Source organism: Passer domesticus, chromosome 2, assembly GCF_036417665.1.
Source record: "Passer domesticus isolate bPasDom1 chromosome 2, bPasDom1.hap1, whole genome shotgun sequence".
Classification (NCBI taxonomy): Eukaryota; Metazoa; Chordata; class Aves; order Passeriformes; family Passeridae; genus Passer; species Passer domesticus.
The window spans coordinates 120,485,422-120,499,594 of record NC_087475.1 but is presented as its reverse complement, the minus strand read 5'-3'; positions in this window follow the sequence as shown (position 1 = coordinate 120,499,594).

Below are 14,173 nucleotides of genomic sequence, written 5' to 3'. Positions count from 1 at the left end.
TAAAAATTAAACAAGTTTTAAAGAAAAAAAAAAATCTGTTTACAAGTGTTACCAGCAATATAAGCAACTACAAAATGAAAACTGTAGTCATAATGGAGATTCAAGTCTTTCTTAATATAGCAAAAGCAATACCTTTTCCTTTGAACTTGTGTGTGAACACTTTCCAGCCTGAGAATCGTTCAGTGGAGAAACCTGCAAGTAATTTGCAAATGTTGAAGACAGCAGAATTTTAGGACCGTTTCCTAGATGAAGGCCTTGAGCAGATGTCCATTCCTTAATGGGTCCATTTCCTGTCCTTCTTCATCTTCCTCCCCTATTATAGAAGTACCGGGTCAATCAATTAGGACTAAAACCCCAAAATGTGCATTCAGTAATAAATTTCAGATTATTCACTCAGCTTTAATAAAATGTCAACCTTCTCATGTAAGCTTCTGCTTAAATGGCTCTCAGTGTGAATAAGCAATGCATGGCTGTGAACCAGACGGTCAGCAAATTCAAATGCTGGGGAGATGACCCTTTTGTAATGATTCCACCTACACTGAAAAATAAATTGATTTATGAAGAGAAATAAATTTGCTTAACAGTGGACATGACATGAACAGCAAACTGGCATTATTTTCCATTATTGTTTTGAAACTACTGATGTAATTAAATATCACTTACTTTTCCATCCCCTGCCAGAAAACACTGTGTAAGAAATAGAAATAAATGTAATCATATTCTGGCAAATGAGCTGAAAGTTCTTTCCTCATTATGCTCTCAGCATTATTTGGATCACAATGCATGTTTGCCATTTAACCACAGGTCAATTTCATGTGCCTGCTGATTAATGCTAGATGCTTATATACACACACCCACCACTTGTCCACATCACATCATTTATTTAAAATGTAACATGAACTTCAATTTTAGAAAGACCTTTTTGTATGAAATCTATGTAACCTCGTCCACCTAACAGGAATATGTGATCTATTTTTCTCTTAGATGAGAGTCTCCTTTGTACCATTTATCAGTTCCAAGAAAAAGATAAACCAAATTGGAATAATTTTTTCCCACAGAGACTTCTAGAGTGCTCAAAATAGCAGGAGCAGTTGGCTAATAGAGCAAACTGAAGTTCAACTACTGCTATGCTCTGTCCCAGTGTTTTAATTTCATCTCACTGAAGACAATTTTATTTTCAGAGAACATGTTATATGGCAAGCACTTTCCTCATTACCCATGTGATTTTAATATGACAGAATACTCTGAGTTAAAACTACCCAACACTCATACAGTCAGCCAGCTCCTGACTAAATTGATCCTTAAAGGAAAGCTGTCATGGTGTGTATCAGAAATTGAGTCATTTAAACTTTACATATCTACAGAAAAGAAGAATCAGTATTACTTCACTCCTAACAATTACAGGTTTGCTTATTTAAGCTGTTTTTTTTATTTATGAGTTAAACATACGAAACTAAACTTTTTTTAACCTCTTCCCAATTACTCCAGTGTATTCTTCATGACTGGGAAACACTTTCTGCTCAGGTACATAAACACACATCAAATTTGATCTTCAATTTACATAATTGGAATAAAAATCACTTGGACTTCTCTCTTTCATATGAAAATTATGCATTCCTTTATAGGATTGAGATGGAGGGGGTAATTTAAATTTTTTCCCCTCCAGCACCTCTAGAAGGGAGCAGTGGATCTCTGCATAGTGGTGCCTCTGCCCCAACTTGCCTTTAATTTAAAGTAATGCAGAAGAACAAGGATTTGCAGAACTGATGCCCAGGGATATATTGCAGGTGAAGCCTGTGCAGGACGGAATTTCATTCTCAGCACTGAGGTGTTCACCTGCAGCAAGGCAGGACAGGAGGCAGAGGAAGGATCACCTGGGGACCAGAGGGTAGGGATGTGTGTGTATTTTTGGGATCCTCAGGGCACAAAAAAAGGGCCACATGTTAATGACTCCACCCTGTCCTGCTGTACAGAACTCCATGGATATCATCTGAGAATTCTCAGATTTTAGGAGTGTTGGAACAATTCTTTCAGTATATAGAAATATCAGTAGGGCAAACAGTTGTCATGTAGCAAGTTTAAAGTATTTACTGACCCTTCAAGGGAAACTCTTTCCCTGAATGTGTCATAATTTCCTAAATTTATGCAATATATCTTGCTCAGAATATAGAAAGTGTCTCCAGATTTCCAATATATGTCATATGATACATGATTTCTTCTTAAATGAACAGTGAAGAAATATGCTCATATTTTTGCCTCCATAGCAAAAATTCACCCATTTACCCTTAACCATTATCAAAGAATTCTTTAAACTTCACACCATTTGAAGTACCTTGAGGCTGTTATTGAAATACTCTTATTCACATGTTGTGTCCACAAGTACACTCTTGCTTTTAATGTGATCACAGGTTATCAAACCAGGGTGCCAGTCCTTTCCTTCTTTTTTTCATTTTGTTTGTTTTCTTTTGTTTGGTTTGGGGGATTTTTTTGTGGTTTGTTTTGTTTTGTTGAGGGTTTGCTTGTTTTTCTTCTATTTCAGCTCTTTACCCGTCTGTGGGTTACTTCTGCACCTTTTAGTAAAGAATAATAGGGGGGCGATAATTCCAGAACAGAGATAATTTTTGTCTTAATTTAATCACTGGATTAACAATTTCTGTATTTTGTTAGATTAAACGTGTTGATCTTAAACAAGACCAGCCATATCAGCCCTCATCTGGGAAAATGGGCAAATCTAAACAGCTTTAGAAAACATTTTCTACCAGGATGCTCAGGTTGTGAGCACCTTTTTTTAAGGTTCTAACAAGCCAGTCCTAACAAAGTGAAAGGAGTAGAGTCTACAGCTGTGTAAGGTGCAAATTGAGGCAGGCAAAAGGTTCTTGAGCTAAGGAAGAACATCTGAAGATAGGTAGGAGATTAAATTAGGAAATACCTTTCAAACAACCCAAAAAATCATTATATACTAAAGTATATGCAAGAAAGAAATCGTAACCAAATTTATGTTTCATTTTATTACTTGAATTAATGTATGAATGCCATACTCATGCAAAGATACAGCTTTGATGACTGAGGATTTGCTAGTTCACTTCCAGTACATTTCCAGGACTGCAATTTTTAGAAAATAATTTTTCCTTTTCTTAGCCTTAATTCTATAGCTTTCTATAGTCTATATTTAAGATTTCTATTGCTCTTTGGAAAAGAGCTTTGGGAAAATTAAGAAAGTAAAGCATCTTTCTTGAAAATTCTACATATCTGATAGGGAAATTTATGCAATCATTGAATTTTTATAGACATGTTATCCTTTTGCACAGTGCTGTTTGTAAAAAGCTTTTAACAATATTTGAGATTTTTTAAAGTACTTTCATTGACTTATTCTCTTAATCTTTGTAATAAATGTAGAAGGAGATTACTTGTATCTCCCATCTCATAAGACTTGTCTAGCTGCTTATTGAGTGTAATTTGCTATATTTTGTGTTTCAAAACAGATGGGAATGAAAAGTAAATGAACACCTCTGCCACAAAGTTATTTTGATTTGTTATCACAGTTGTTTTGGATGCCAAATCTGATAAGAATCCAAGCTTGGTCAAGACCAATATATAGCATACTTGTGGATGCAGTTCCATGAGATAGAATAATGAGTACAGTGGTTATGGTTAATATTTTATATCAAGAGACTGTGATTGTCTCTTGCCTGGTATTCTTGCTACTGCAACCCTGCACTGGGAGATGGAGGAGAGAGCAGGAGACTGCTTCATTCATATTCATGTTGGAAATTCATAGAGGTTATGGTTTTATTCCTTTCCAAGTGGTTATGCTTTTATTAAAAAGAAGAAGGCACTCTAAGAGATCTGGAGATCAAAATAATCTAATTTAGCAACTGCAGGAACCAACAGTAGGTTTTATGATATGTCCTTACTTCAGCTAAATGGTTTGTGTCAGGTAGGTCATTTCCATTTTGCACATTTTGACGACAGTGCATGAATACCTCATTGAAATTTGAGGACAAGAATTTCATTAAGCAATTAAAAAAATTGAATTATCATGCTGATTTGGGTAACATGCCAGTCTGTGGCCCTTTGAACTAACACAGCTTACTTTCATACTCTGCACTGTTTTGCTTTGAGCTAATTTGAATACTTAGCACACTTAATAGAAGCCAACAACAGAAGCCTGACAAGGCTTACAAAACTTATAAAACATGTAAGATCCTTCCAGAGAAGGTTTTAAATTCATCTGTATCCACACCTGGTAAATTTGGGTCATAAAAATAACTTGGAACTATCTTTTTGGCCTATCTAATTCTGGTCATGTTTGTTGTTTTTACTGATTATCTTAACCAGAGTTGGAGTAACTGTTATTCTTTTATTTTGCCTCTGTTATTTCTCTTGACTCTGAGTCCAATGATTGCCTCCAAAACCTGAACTTTTCTAACAGAAAGCTTTGTCTAGGCATAATACATTCCTAAAACGCAATATAATTTGCTCAAGGGATGAATTCTTTAAGTTTTTTTTAATTTGGAACATTCTCAGTATTAAAAAAAAAAGTTTCTAAATTACATAATATTTAATACTAAGAAAACTAAGAAAAGCCTTATAACAGCTCAAAATTTCATCTAAAGGAGGAGTGTTAAAATGGTTTTTATTAACTTACTCTTACAACTCTTCTGCCTTAGAACTATCCTTCTGTTTAATGTAGCCTGAGGATTATAAAACTCCCAGATGCCAGCCCCTTGATTACAAGGAACCAGTTAGTAACAGAATCTAAATTTATATTTCTCAAGATGAAGAAATAAAACCCCTATGAGAATAATTTCTCTGGACTGCATTTCAGAAGAAAGTACACTTTGAACAACAAAAACCTCTACTGTGAAAAAGCAGCTTAATATCCTTAAAGTTATGGCAGAGAGTGTTGCTATACTTTAAAATAAATAAATCAGTGAAGTTGTGTTTTCATTGTTAAAAGCACTTCTAAATAGAAATAGGCTTTGATAATTTCAATCATAACATTTGAAATGAAAGTATTTCAAACTTGTAGCAGTTTAGAAATGTAAAATGAAACATTTAAGATAACCTGATCAATATGTCTTTAGAAATTCTTTCAACTTCATTGCCAGCTTACATAAATACAAAGGTTAAAATTGGATGACCAGTGCTCCCTATGAAACATCTGTATTGGCAAAATTAATTCAATTTATTAGTTCAGGAAATGTCATTAATGTTTTTGGTTAGCAAAAAAGATGCTATCATTACCAAGAAAACTAAACAAAAAAACAATGCTTTTGGCACTCCTGATATTAAAATTTTTACCAAGAAAGTAGGAAAAGTGTGAATTAACAGTTGTTGTAAGTGTGTTATGGAAATGAACTATTTTATGGAGAGCTTTATGCTCTTTTTTAATAAGATGCTGTTTGATATACTGAACTGCATAACTAGGATTTAAAGTTCACCCTTTTTATTAAAGGGTTACCATTTACTTAACCTCTTATAAACTCCAAATGAATTACTTTAAAGTCTTCTCTTTCTATTCAGTAATACTCTCAGACAAAGTGCTGTGCAAGGAACTGAAAATTGGATTTGGCAAGGTTGTATTTCCCTGAGTTTTAGTTCAGGTACTAACTGCAATATTTTCCACTGATTTTAAGAAGATTTGTATTAGATGCAATGTCTTCAATGCAATTCACAGAAAAACTATATGTGAGAAATAGCATTTAGAAACCCATTTCTAAAGCCAAAGATAACAAAACTAAAAAATATTATTTTAGAATCTCTAAAATAGAGGGGAAGAGGATATGAAAGATTTAAATATTTCATCTTTAATATTTCTTAAAAGTTTAATTAGCAAAAAAGTTAGTTTTTTTTTTTTTATCATTACTGCTAAAATGGAAAAGAATAGTTCATACTGACAAGGAAGAAACCTACAAGGTAAGACTTATGTTCAGTTAATTTTCCTGTTGTGGTTAAAACTTTAGCTTATTGAGATTTTGTCCAAGAGAATGAGTTGGACACTTGCATTTGGTTGGTGTACTCTTGCCCCTCTCCATCCCACTTGTATACTCAAAATCTCCATGACTTCTACCTGTAAATTTTTAATTAATTTGTAATCTTATATAATTGCAACTATCACAGTACTTACTATTATTAGACATTTACATATGGTTTTGTGTCATAAGATTTCAACTTAACATAAATCGCAAATTTATTTCATGCTTACAGGGTATCTTTTGCATAAATTATATGTTCACTTGATCTTTAGGATCTATCATCTAATTATTTGATTCCCTATTTTGCGTTTACTATTATCCAGATCAGCACCCATGTGGTTTGTTGAGGTTTCCTTTCTGGCAGTTTTTTCTGGTAGTAATTCAAGCCTTGGACTCACTATTTGTCCACATGGATGTGTAGACAGATTATACACCAGTGGTGGTGATGATAAATACTTGGTGAGTGACTTCCTGGCTTTTTAATTTCCTTCAACTTTTTATCTACTGTGTGACATTTTACTAGCTCTTTCTTTAGATGATTACTCTATCTCAAAGTCATATACTTTGAACTGAATAAAAAACAGTCAGATTTGAGATAGCAGCAAGTGGAGACAAACCTGAGGGAACGCTGCTCTGAATAGCTTAGGCAGGATTTGTTCCTAGGAAATAATGAAAGTGTCACTGCAGGCCCGTAATTTGCCTCTTCTCTTCTTTCTGGTGTTCAAGTTGAGCCACAGAGGATTTAAGGTGTAACATGTTATCCTAAGAAGAGGCTCCAGCAGCACCCTTCTCTTGAAGCCTAAGAGAAATTCACTCCAAGCTAAGTGGTGCTTTCAGCTCAGGTGTGCAGAGCTGAGGGGAAAAGCACAATCTTTTCTTCTATCAGCAGTTGTGGCTGACTGTGGCACAGTCTCACAGCTGCAAAAGAAAAATGCAAAGAGGAGGATTAAAGTATAGTTTTCAAAAGGAGAAGATGCCTGGAGTGCATTGGCTACTGGAAAATCTTATAAACTCCTTTAGAGCTTAATCTAGCTGAATTACACCTACATGTAATTAGTCACACTTTCAGCTACATTATAACACATGCACTTTGGTTTTATTTTTTTTCTGAATCATGGGTTGCTTAACAGTGGTTGCTCACCACCGTGGATCTTTCAGCTGGCCTTGCACAGAGCACTCAGCTCTTGCTTTATGTCTTTCTCTTCTTGTGTGAAGTGACAAATGCTTGAGCCAAGAGATCAAGTCTAGGGGAACAGAAGAGGGTGAAAAAAGCAAGTTTATGGCTTTGCACTTTAGGATAGGAGAGTTTGTCCTCTTAAATTATATTCTTAGGAGAATCACCTGAGGATAAGGCCCTGAAGGGAGGAGGGAAACAAGAATTCTCATTTGTATTCAGGGACCACCCCCTCTCAGCTCAGGGGGGTTCTCTTGCAAAGAATGAGAAGCCATGCAAAAATGCCAGGAGGCCTCTGTGGATAAACAAGCTGCTTCTGGCCAAACTGAAAGACATAAAGGAAGAAAAGAGGGTGGAAGTAAGGCTAGGTAATGTGGTAAGAATACAGAAACCTTGTCCAAACATCCAAGGAGGAAGTTAGGAAAGCTAAAGCCCAAATGGAAATAAAACTATGTGGGAACACCAGGGATGATAAGAAAGGCTTCTACAGGTGATGAAAATAAAACCAGGGAAAATGTGTTTACATTAACAAGAGCAGGGATCTGGTTACACAGGATATGGAGAAAGCAGAAGTACTGAATACCCTCTTTTTCTTAGTCATTGCTGGCAGCACTTCTCTTTGGAATCCTAGGACCTGAGAGGAAACCTTCTCAACAGTAATTCTCACTTGACTTGCTTGAGAACCTTCTAAATGAAGTGACAGACTTGGTAGATGACCTCGACAGGCCCCTTCCAGTGTCAGCCATTCTGTGAAACCATTGCAAAGCTTTGTCTATAACCATAGATTAAATATTATTTTTAGTGTAGAACTCTGTCTAAAGAAACCTGTTCATAATGAAAGCAACAGTGCACAAGAATATAGGGAGAAGCAAGGACAGTTCATTTTGGTAGGAATTTCCCTAGAAAAGGGCTTGCGAGACTTGAAGTTGTTCTCTGTAAGATTGACTAAGTATGTTTATAAATGTGTGTAATGAAAGCTGCAGAAGAAATTGTTTCCCTTTAAGTTAAGGTAAAGATTAAAGTTTTGAGGGGAACTGGAATGAAAATGCCTGAAGATGCTCAGGTTCTAAGAGTGAAGAACTTGGTCAAATTACAGCAAAGAACTGGATGTAACAGAGAAAAACTGATGTTACTGATTCCTATAAATAAGAGTTACTAAATCTGTGTTATTTTTGTTGAAGCTTGTCTTGTGTCATCAAGATTTGAATTTTCCCAGATCAAACATAGTTAGTGTTTTTGAAGGAATTAGAAAATTATGATTTGTTGTTTGTTACAGAGGCTTGAATTTTGATGATGCATTATCAGCTAGGACATCAACAAAATGTTGATGTTTACATCAGAAAATGTTGATGTTTACAAGAATATTTCCTTGCTGCAACCTGTCCACTGCTACATTGCAAAATTGAACAAAGTGGACTCTATACAGTTAAAGTGAGACCTTGAAAACTTAATAAGATCGGCTTTCTATTAATTTTAAAGCTTTGTCAAAAAAGAATGAGTTAGAGAAGATGTTTGATTTAATAACTGGAAATAAATGGAAATACACAAATATACTTGGCTAAGATCACAAAATATCCCCAAAGTATAAAAAAGGTTCTGTATGTCTAAGGTAAAATTGTGAAAGCTGGAGATGAAATGTTAAAGACAGACTGGCAACAACTGTGTAGTCTTTCATGTTCCTTTCTTGCCTATTTATTGAAAATTATTGAAACTAAAATTAGAGGAAGCAAACTCTACATATGACTGTCTCAACATAATCTGTGTAAAAGGAGTCATCACAGAACATTTTGTTTAGCTTTACCCTCAGTTTCCTTATTTCATTGTGTGATATCAAGTATGTGATTATTGCATAATGCTTCTAGTTCCAAAAGTGAAAAAAAAGATTTTATGCACTCATAATCCACAAGAAATAGAAATTCATAAGTTTCCTTATCCTCTTGGAAAACAGCATAAAAGGTCTGTCACAAGTCAGTTCTGGTTAACAAATATTTTTTCCTCATCTTTTCAGACTGAATGTAGGTTAATCTCTTGTTATTTATCTGTACTGAAGGTATCATAAAATTGCTGGAACTGCTGTCATAGTGAATATTGACAAGCTGAAATAGTGTAATGATAGAAAAGATAACTTCAAAAGGAGATATTTTTCCTCCTAAAAGCTACAGGCAGTTTATTGCTGCTGGTAGTCTATGCCTTGTCCAGAATATATTTACCTGGACACTTCTTTTAAGGAGAGCTGACTTGTACATTTGTTCTTGGAACTTCCTTAATTTTGTCAAATATTTTCCTTAGCAAAGGAAAAGTAAAAAATTATATATTGTTAGCATCAAATCAGATTTCTGAGCCAAAGATAATTAGAAGTGATATTGGTGTGTCACATATAAGACCATCACGGATTTCCTGTTTGAAATACTATCTTTGCCAATCTTCAACCCTTTGGGGCTGATGCATTTCATATTTCTGCTTTATTCCAAGTTTTATGGAACTTTTTCATCACAAAAGTCTCAGCTATACTTTACTATGAAGGCAAACCAATACATTTTTGACATGGTAAAACTTTTTGAGGTTTCTGAAAGATTTTGATATAAGCTTAACCAAGTCCTCAAAAATTCATAAAAGCTAGAATTAAGATTGTCATATGGCTTCAGTTGAGTACTTCTGAACGAGCCTCTTGGGGTGTAATTTTCAGTGACATGATTACAAGGTTTTGCAGAAGGAGAACCCCTCCTGCACTTTATGCCCTGGAGATTAATTTGGTCAGTGTGACAGGGTGGCAGTTGTCTGTGTAATGGCTCATTTGATGATTTTGAAGGATCACACAGAATAAAACAGGGCTTGCTAAAAGGGACTGAAAAGTTGAGACGAAGGAAAGAAGAGGTCCATGAAAGCAATGCTTACTATTACACAGTATTAGGGCATGCACAGGGAGCACAGGACCTCACAGACAGAAAATTGAAGATTTTATTCCTTCTCTATGTTGTAATTCAAACTGATCATAGGTCAATTTGATTTGTTGAAGTTAGGATTGCACTGATAACAAAAGAAAGCCCTGAATGACAACTGCGTGAGTAACAAGAACAGCAATTATTGCATAATAGATGATAACAGCATTATTTGTATAATATATACTGGAATTTTGTCTTTCCAAAAAACCAAAGTGCAGTGGTGACAGGGTTAGCAGAAGTAAGCAGGCTGGGTTAAAAATTAAAGTTGTATAATTTTCTCTTGACATGTGGGATTCTGGTCATCTTAGGCAGACGAGACAGCAGGAAGAAATTGCACAGAAATGAATGTGGGGCAGTGACAAAAGTACTGGGCAAAGTGGAGCTGGCAGAGCATTCACCATATGCCAACATTTGTTCCTTTTAAAATGTGATAGCACAACACTTACCCACTAACTGTGAGTGTTCAGCTCATGTTCTTTGTGGGACTGCAGTGGAACTCTACAATGTGCGAGCACGTGCTCAAGCCTTCATTAAAATTTAATTTGGACAGCAGGGCCCCCTATGTCAAAGATGGGGTGGCAGAAAATGGCTAAATAATTGCAGCTGAGGCAGGGAATGTGATACAGATACATCTTTAATGACGGGAATGTGGATACAATCATGTTCAAAAGGCATTTCCTAACATACAAAAAGCTAAGGCAGAGAACTGGCAGCCACAACATGCTTCAGAACACAAGATGCCAGGTATGTATCTTGGTAAAAACTGTTAAAGAGATTAGAGACATCCATGCATGCAACCATGACCACATTCCTTTTTGTAGTGTGGTGTTTGCTAAGTTTGACCAGTGAAGTGGTGGATAAGCAAAGGATAGGGGCACGGTGTGAAAACAGCTTATTTTCCATCAAGACTAAATTACATATATACTGCCAAACTTAAAGAGCACTGTGGAGCTTTTATTTACTTTCTTTGATTTTTTTTTTTTAGAGAGCACTTGTTTTCCAGCTTTGCTTCACTGAGCACATTTAGAGGTCTGTGAGCTGCTTCTATCACTGATGAAGGATGTGCTGATCTTTGGATAGCAGTTCTTCCTGCCAGACTATAACACAGTCCAGTTCACGCACAGAGTCTGTAGAGACATATCTAGTAAGCTCAGAGAAGAAAAATACTTTTAGTGCCCAGTAAGTATTTCAGTGCTGGTGGATTAGTTTTTCATTCAGTGTCCGTGTTTCCCCTCTGTTACTACTTTTTATGTGTGCTGGGTTTGGCTGGGGTAGAGTTAGATTTTTTCACTAACTGTATGGGGATGTGTTTTGGATTTGTGCTGAACACAGAGTTGATAATATAGAGATGTTTTTGTTGTTGCTGAGCAGAGCTTGCACAGAGCCAAGGCCTTTTCTGCTTTTCATACTGCCATGCTGGCAGAGAGGCTGGGGGTCTGTGGGATTTTCGGAGGAGACACAGCCAGGACAGGTGACCTAAATTTCGCAAAGGGATATTGCAGACCACATGACATCCTGCTCACTGTATAAAATTTTAGGAAGAAGGAGGAAGTAGGGGACATTTGGAGTGATGCCATTTTTCTTCCCAAGCCATAGTTGTGTGTGATGGGGCCTTGATCTCCTGGAGGTAGCTGAACACCTGCCCAACCATGGGAAGTTGTGAGTGAATTCCTTTTTTGCTTTGCTTGTGTGCATGACTTTTGCTTTGCCTATTAAACTATCTTTATCTCAACACTCAGGTTTTCCAGTTTTTACCCTTCTGATGCTCTCCCTGATCCCGCTGGCGGGGAGTGAGCAAGTTGCTGCCTGCTACTTCTTTACAGTCTGGGGTTAAACCTCTTGATATTAAGGCATAATTTAAATATCTAGATCAAAATTTCAGGACACCTAAACTGGAGCAGGCATGAAAAAGTCAGAAAGGACAGGATCAAACAGAAATGTTCCACCAATGGGTGAAATCACTAGCAACTGAAGGCAGTAAACAAGCATATGAAAACACAGATAGAAATTGATTTAACCAAGCACTGCAGGAAAGCTCAATTCCATTTCCAGTTCTGCTCTTATAACAAGCTGCAGTTACAAACATGCAAGATGCAGAATTATCATTTAGAAAGTCAGATAGGTCCTTGAGCAGATGTCAGTCCTAACAAAGCAGGCAGGGCTATGAGGAACATCTGAGAACAGCAGTGCTTGCAGGTGAGCTTGCTCATGCCAGCCTCTGTTTTGGGCTCTGCTACTAGAAGTTGAAAGTAGATTTCCTCGGTGCTGTGAACATTAACAGATCTGACACAAAAGTCTCTCATTCTCCCTCACAATCTTCAGACTAGGAAACGCATTACTTGGGCAGCTGAAATGATCTCCATAGCAGCTCACCATTGCATTAGGTTGGTAGGGAGCCTAATTTACTTCTCCCTTCACACTATCTCCTCGTTATAAAAACAGAAGATACTTTTGAATCCATAATACTTCTATCTGCAGCATAAAAACACTGATGCTGTTTTAAATGTGCCAAGGGGATAATGTTTTTCTGTTTAGTAGAGATGCTGCATAGGTACCTTCAGTAAATTATTACAAGAGATTTCAAAATTATATCAGTCAGGAATATAAATACATATAGAGTAGGAAGTGGTTGTTAAAAAATTAATTTGAAAATAGATTGCTCATTAAATTAGGACCAGGTTCATTTTTACTGTCTCCAACATGAGTTAGGTGTTTCCTCGAAGGAGGACTATTGGAGAAACAAAAGCTCTGTAAGGAACATGATTATTTAATTTGGTTATTTGATTTATACATATTCCAAAAGAACAATGTGATACCCTCAATTCTGATCACAAAAGGAATTGCAAGCAATACCCAATCCCTACCATTAATATTTTTTAGGTGAATTTTAGGTTACTGAATATACAGAATACAGAATCATTTGCAAATTGTGCTTATTTATTTTTTAATATTTATATTATTTCTTTATTTTCTGTTTATTAAAGTATTTTAAAGATATTTTATAATTTTACACTAAGAAGTGAAAATATAAGATGAAAAATAAGAAAGAAGGAAAGAATAATATTCAGAGGAATTTTGTACTTTTATACAATGACACTTGAAAAGTATTGATTGTTTATAACGTCTTCTTTACCTGAGAAAAATTTAAAAGGGTGATTTTGATTAAATGCCAAAAATATTTGCACTATAGTAACATAGATTTTTTTCTTAGTATAACAGATATCACCTGTTTCCTGAAATTTAGATTAGATTATTTGAAAATACAGTTATTCAATACAAATTGGAGAATTATCTTTAAAAAAACCCTCTAATACTACCTATGAAACTGTATTGAATTTAAGAGAAATAGTGTTCTTTAAAAAAAGTACTTGACAAGGAGCGAGATAAAGACTTTTCGAATTTTAAAAGCAGTTTGATTTCTTAACTTTATAAATTAGAGTCGCCGTTTGAGAAAATATCCCTGCAACTTGGGCCGAACATATTTGGATCTGCTGATCTATATTCAATGTTGTGTAGCAGATGTTGTTCCACAAAAAAGGTTGGAGTGTGGATTGGCATTTGTGAAGGAGAAAAACAATGGGCTTGATTTTCAGGAAAGAAAAGCTTTGCTGAATTTAAGCTGTGCAGGCTGAAGCGCAGTGTTCAATTTATGACCTATTTTTAGGAACAATCTATCACTTTCTGTAACAGTGACAGATACACACACATATATATAATTTTACAGGAAGGAAACAAATACTCTAATTTTTCTTTGCATTGTAGCAGCTTAAGGAACAAAACACAATAATATCTTCCTTTCATCTCTCTTTGAAAGTTGCTGGGTTTTGGCAGGAGAAGGCATCTCCTAGGCTGTAGATGAGGGCTTAGCACAGCACATATAATCACAGCAAAGGGACTGGTGTAATACATATTGTGAATGTGTATTATTTTTGAAACTGTCTGTCTGATGTGTTGAGCAAATACCTGGATGATACTCAGTAGTAGATTGCAGCAGGCAGAATTCATTCCTCAGCCTGCTGCATGGGAATATTAACTTTTACTGTGTCATAGAGGAGGAAGACTGGATCCATTCATTGATT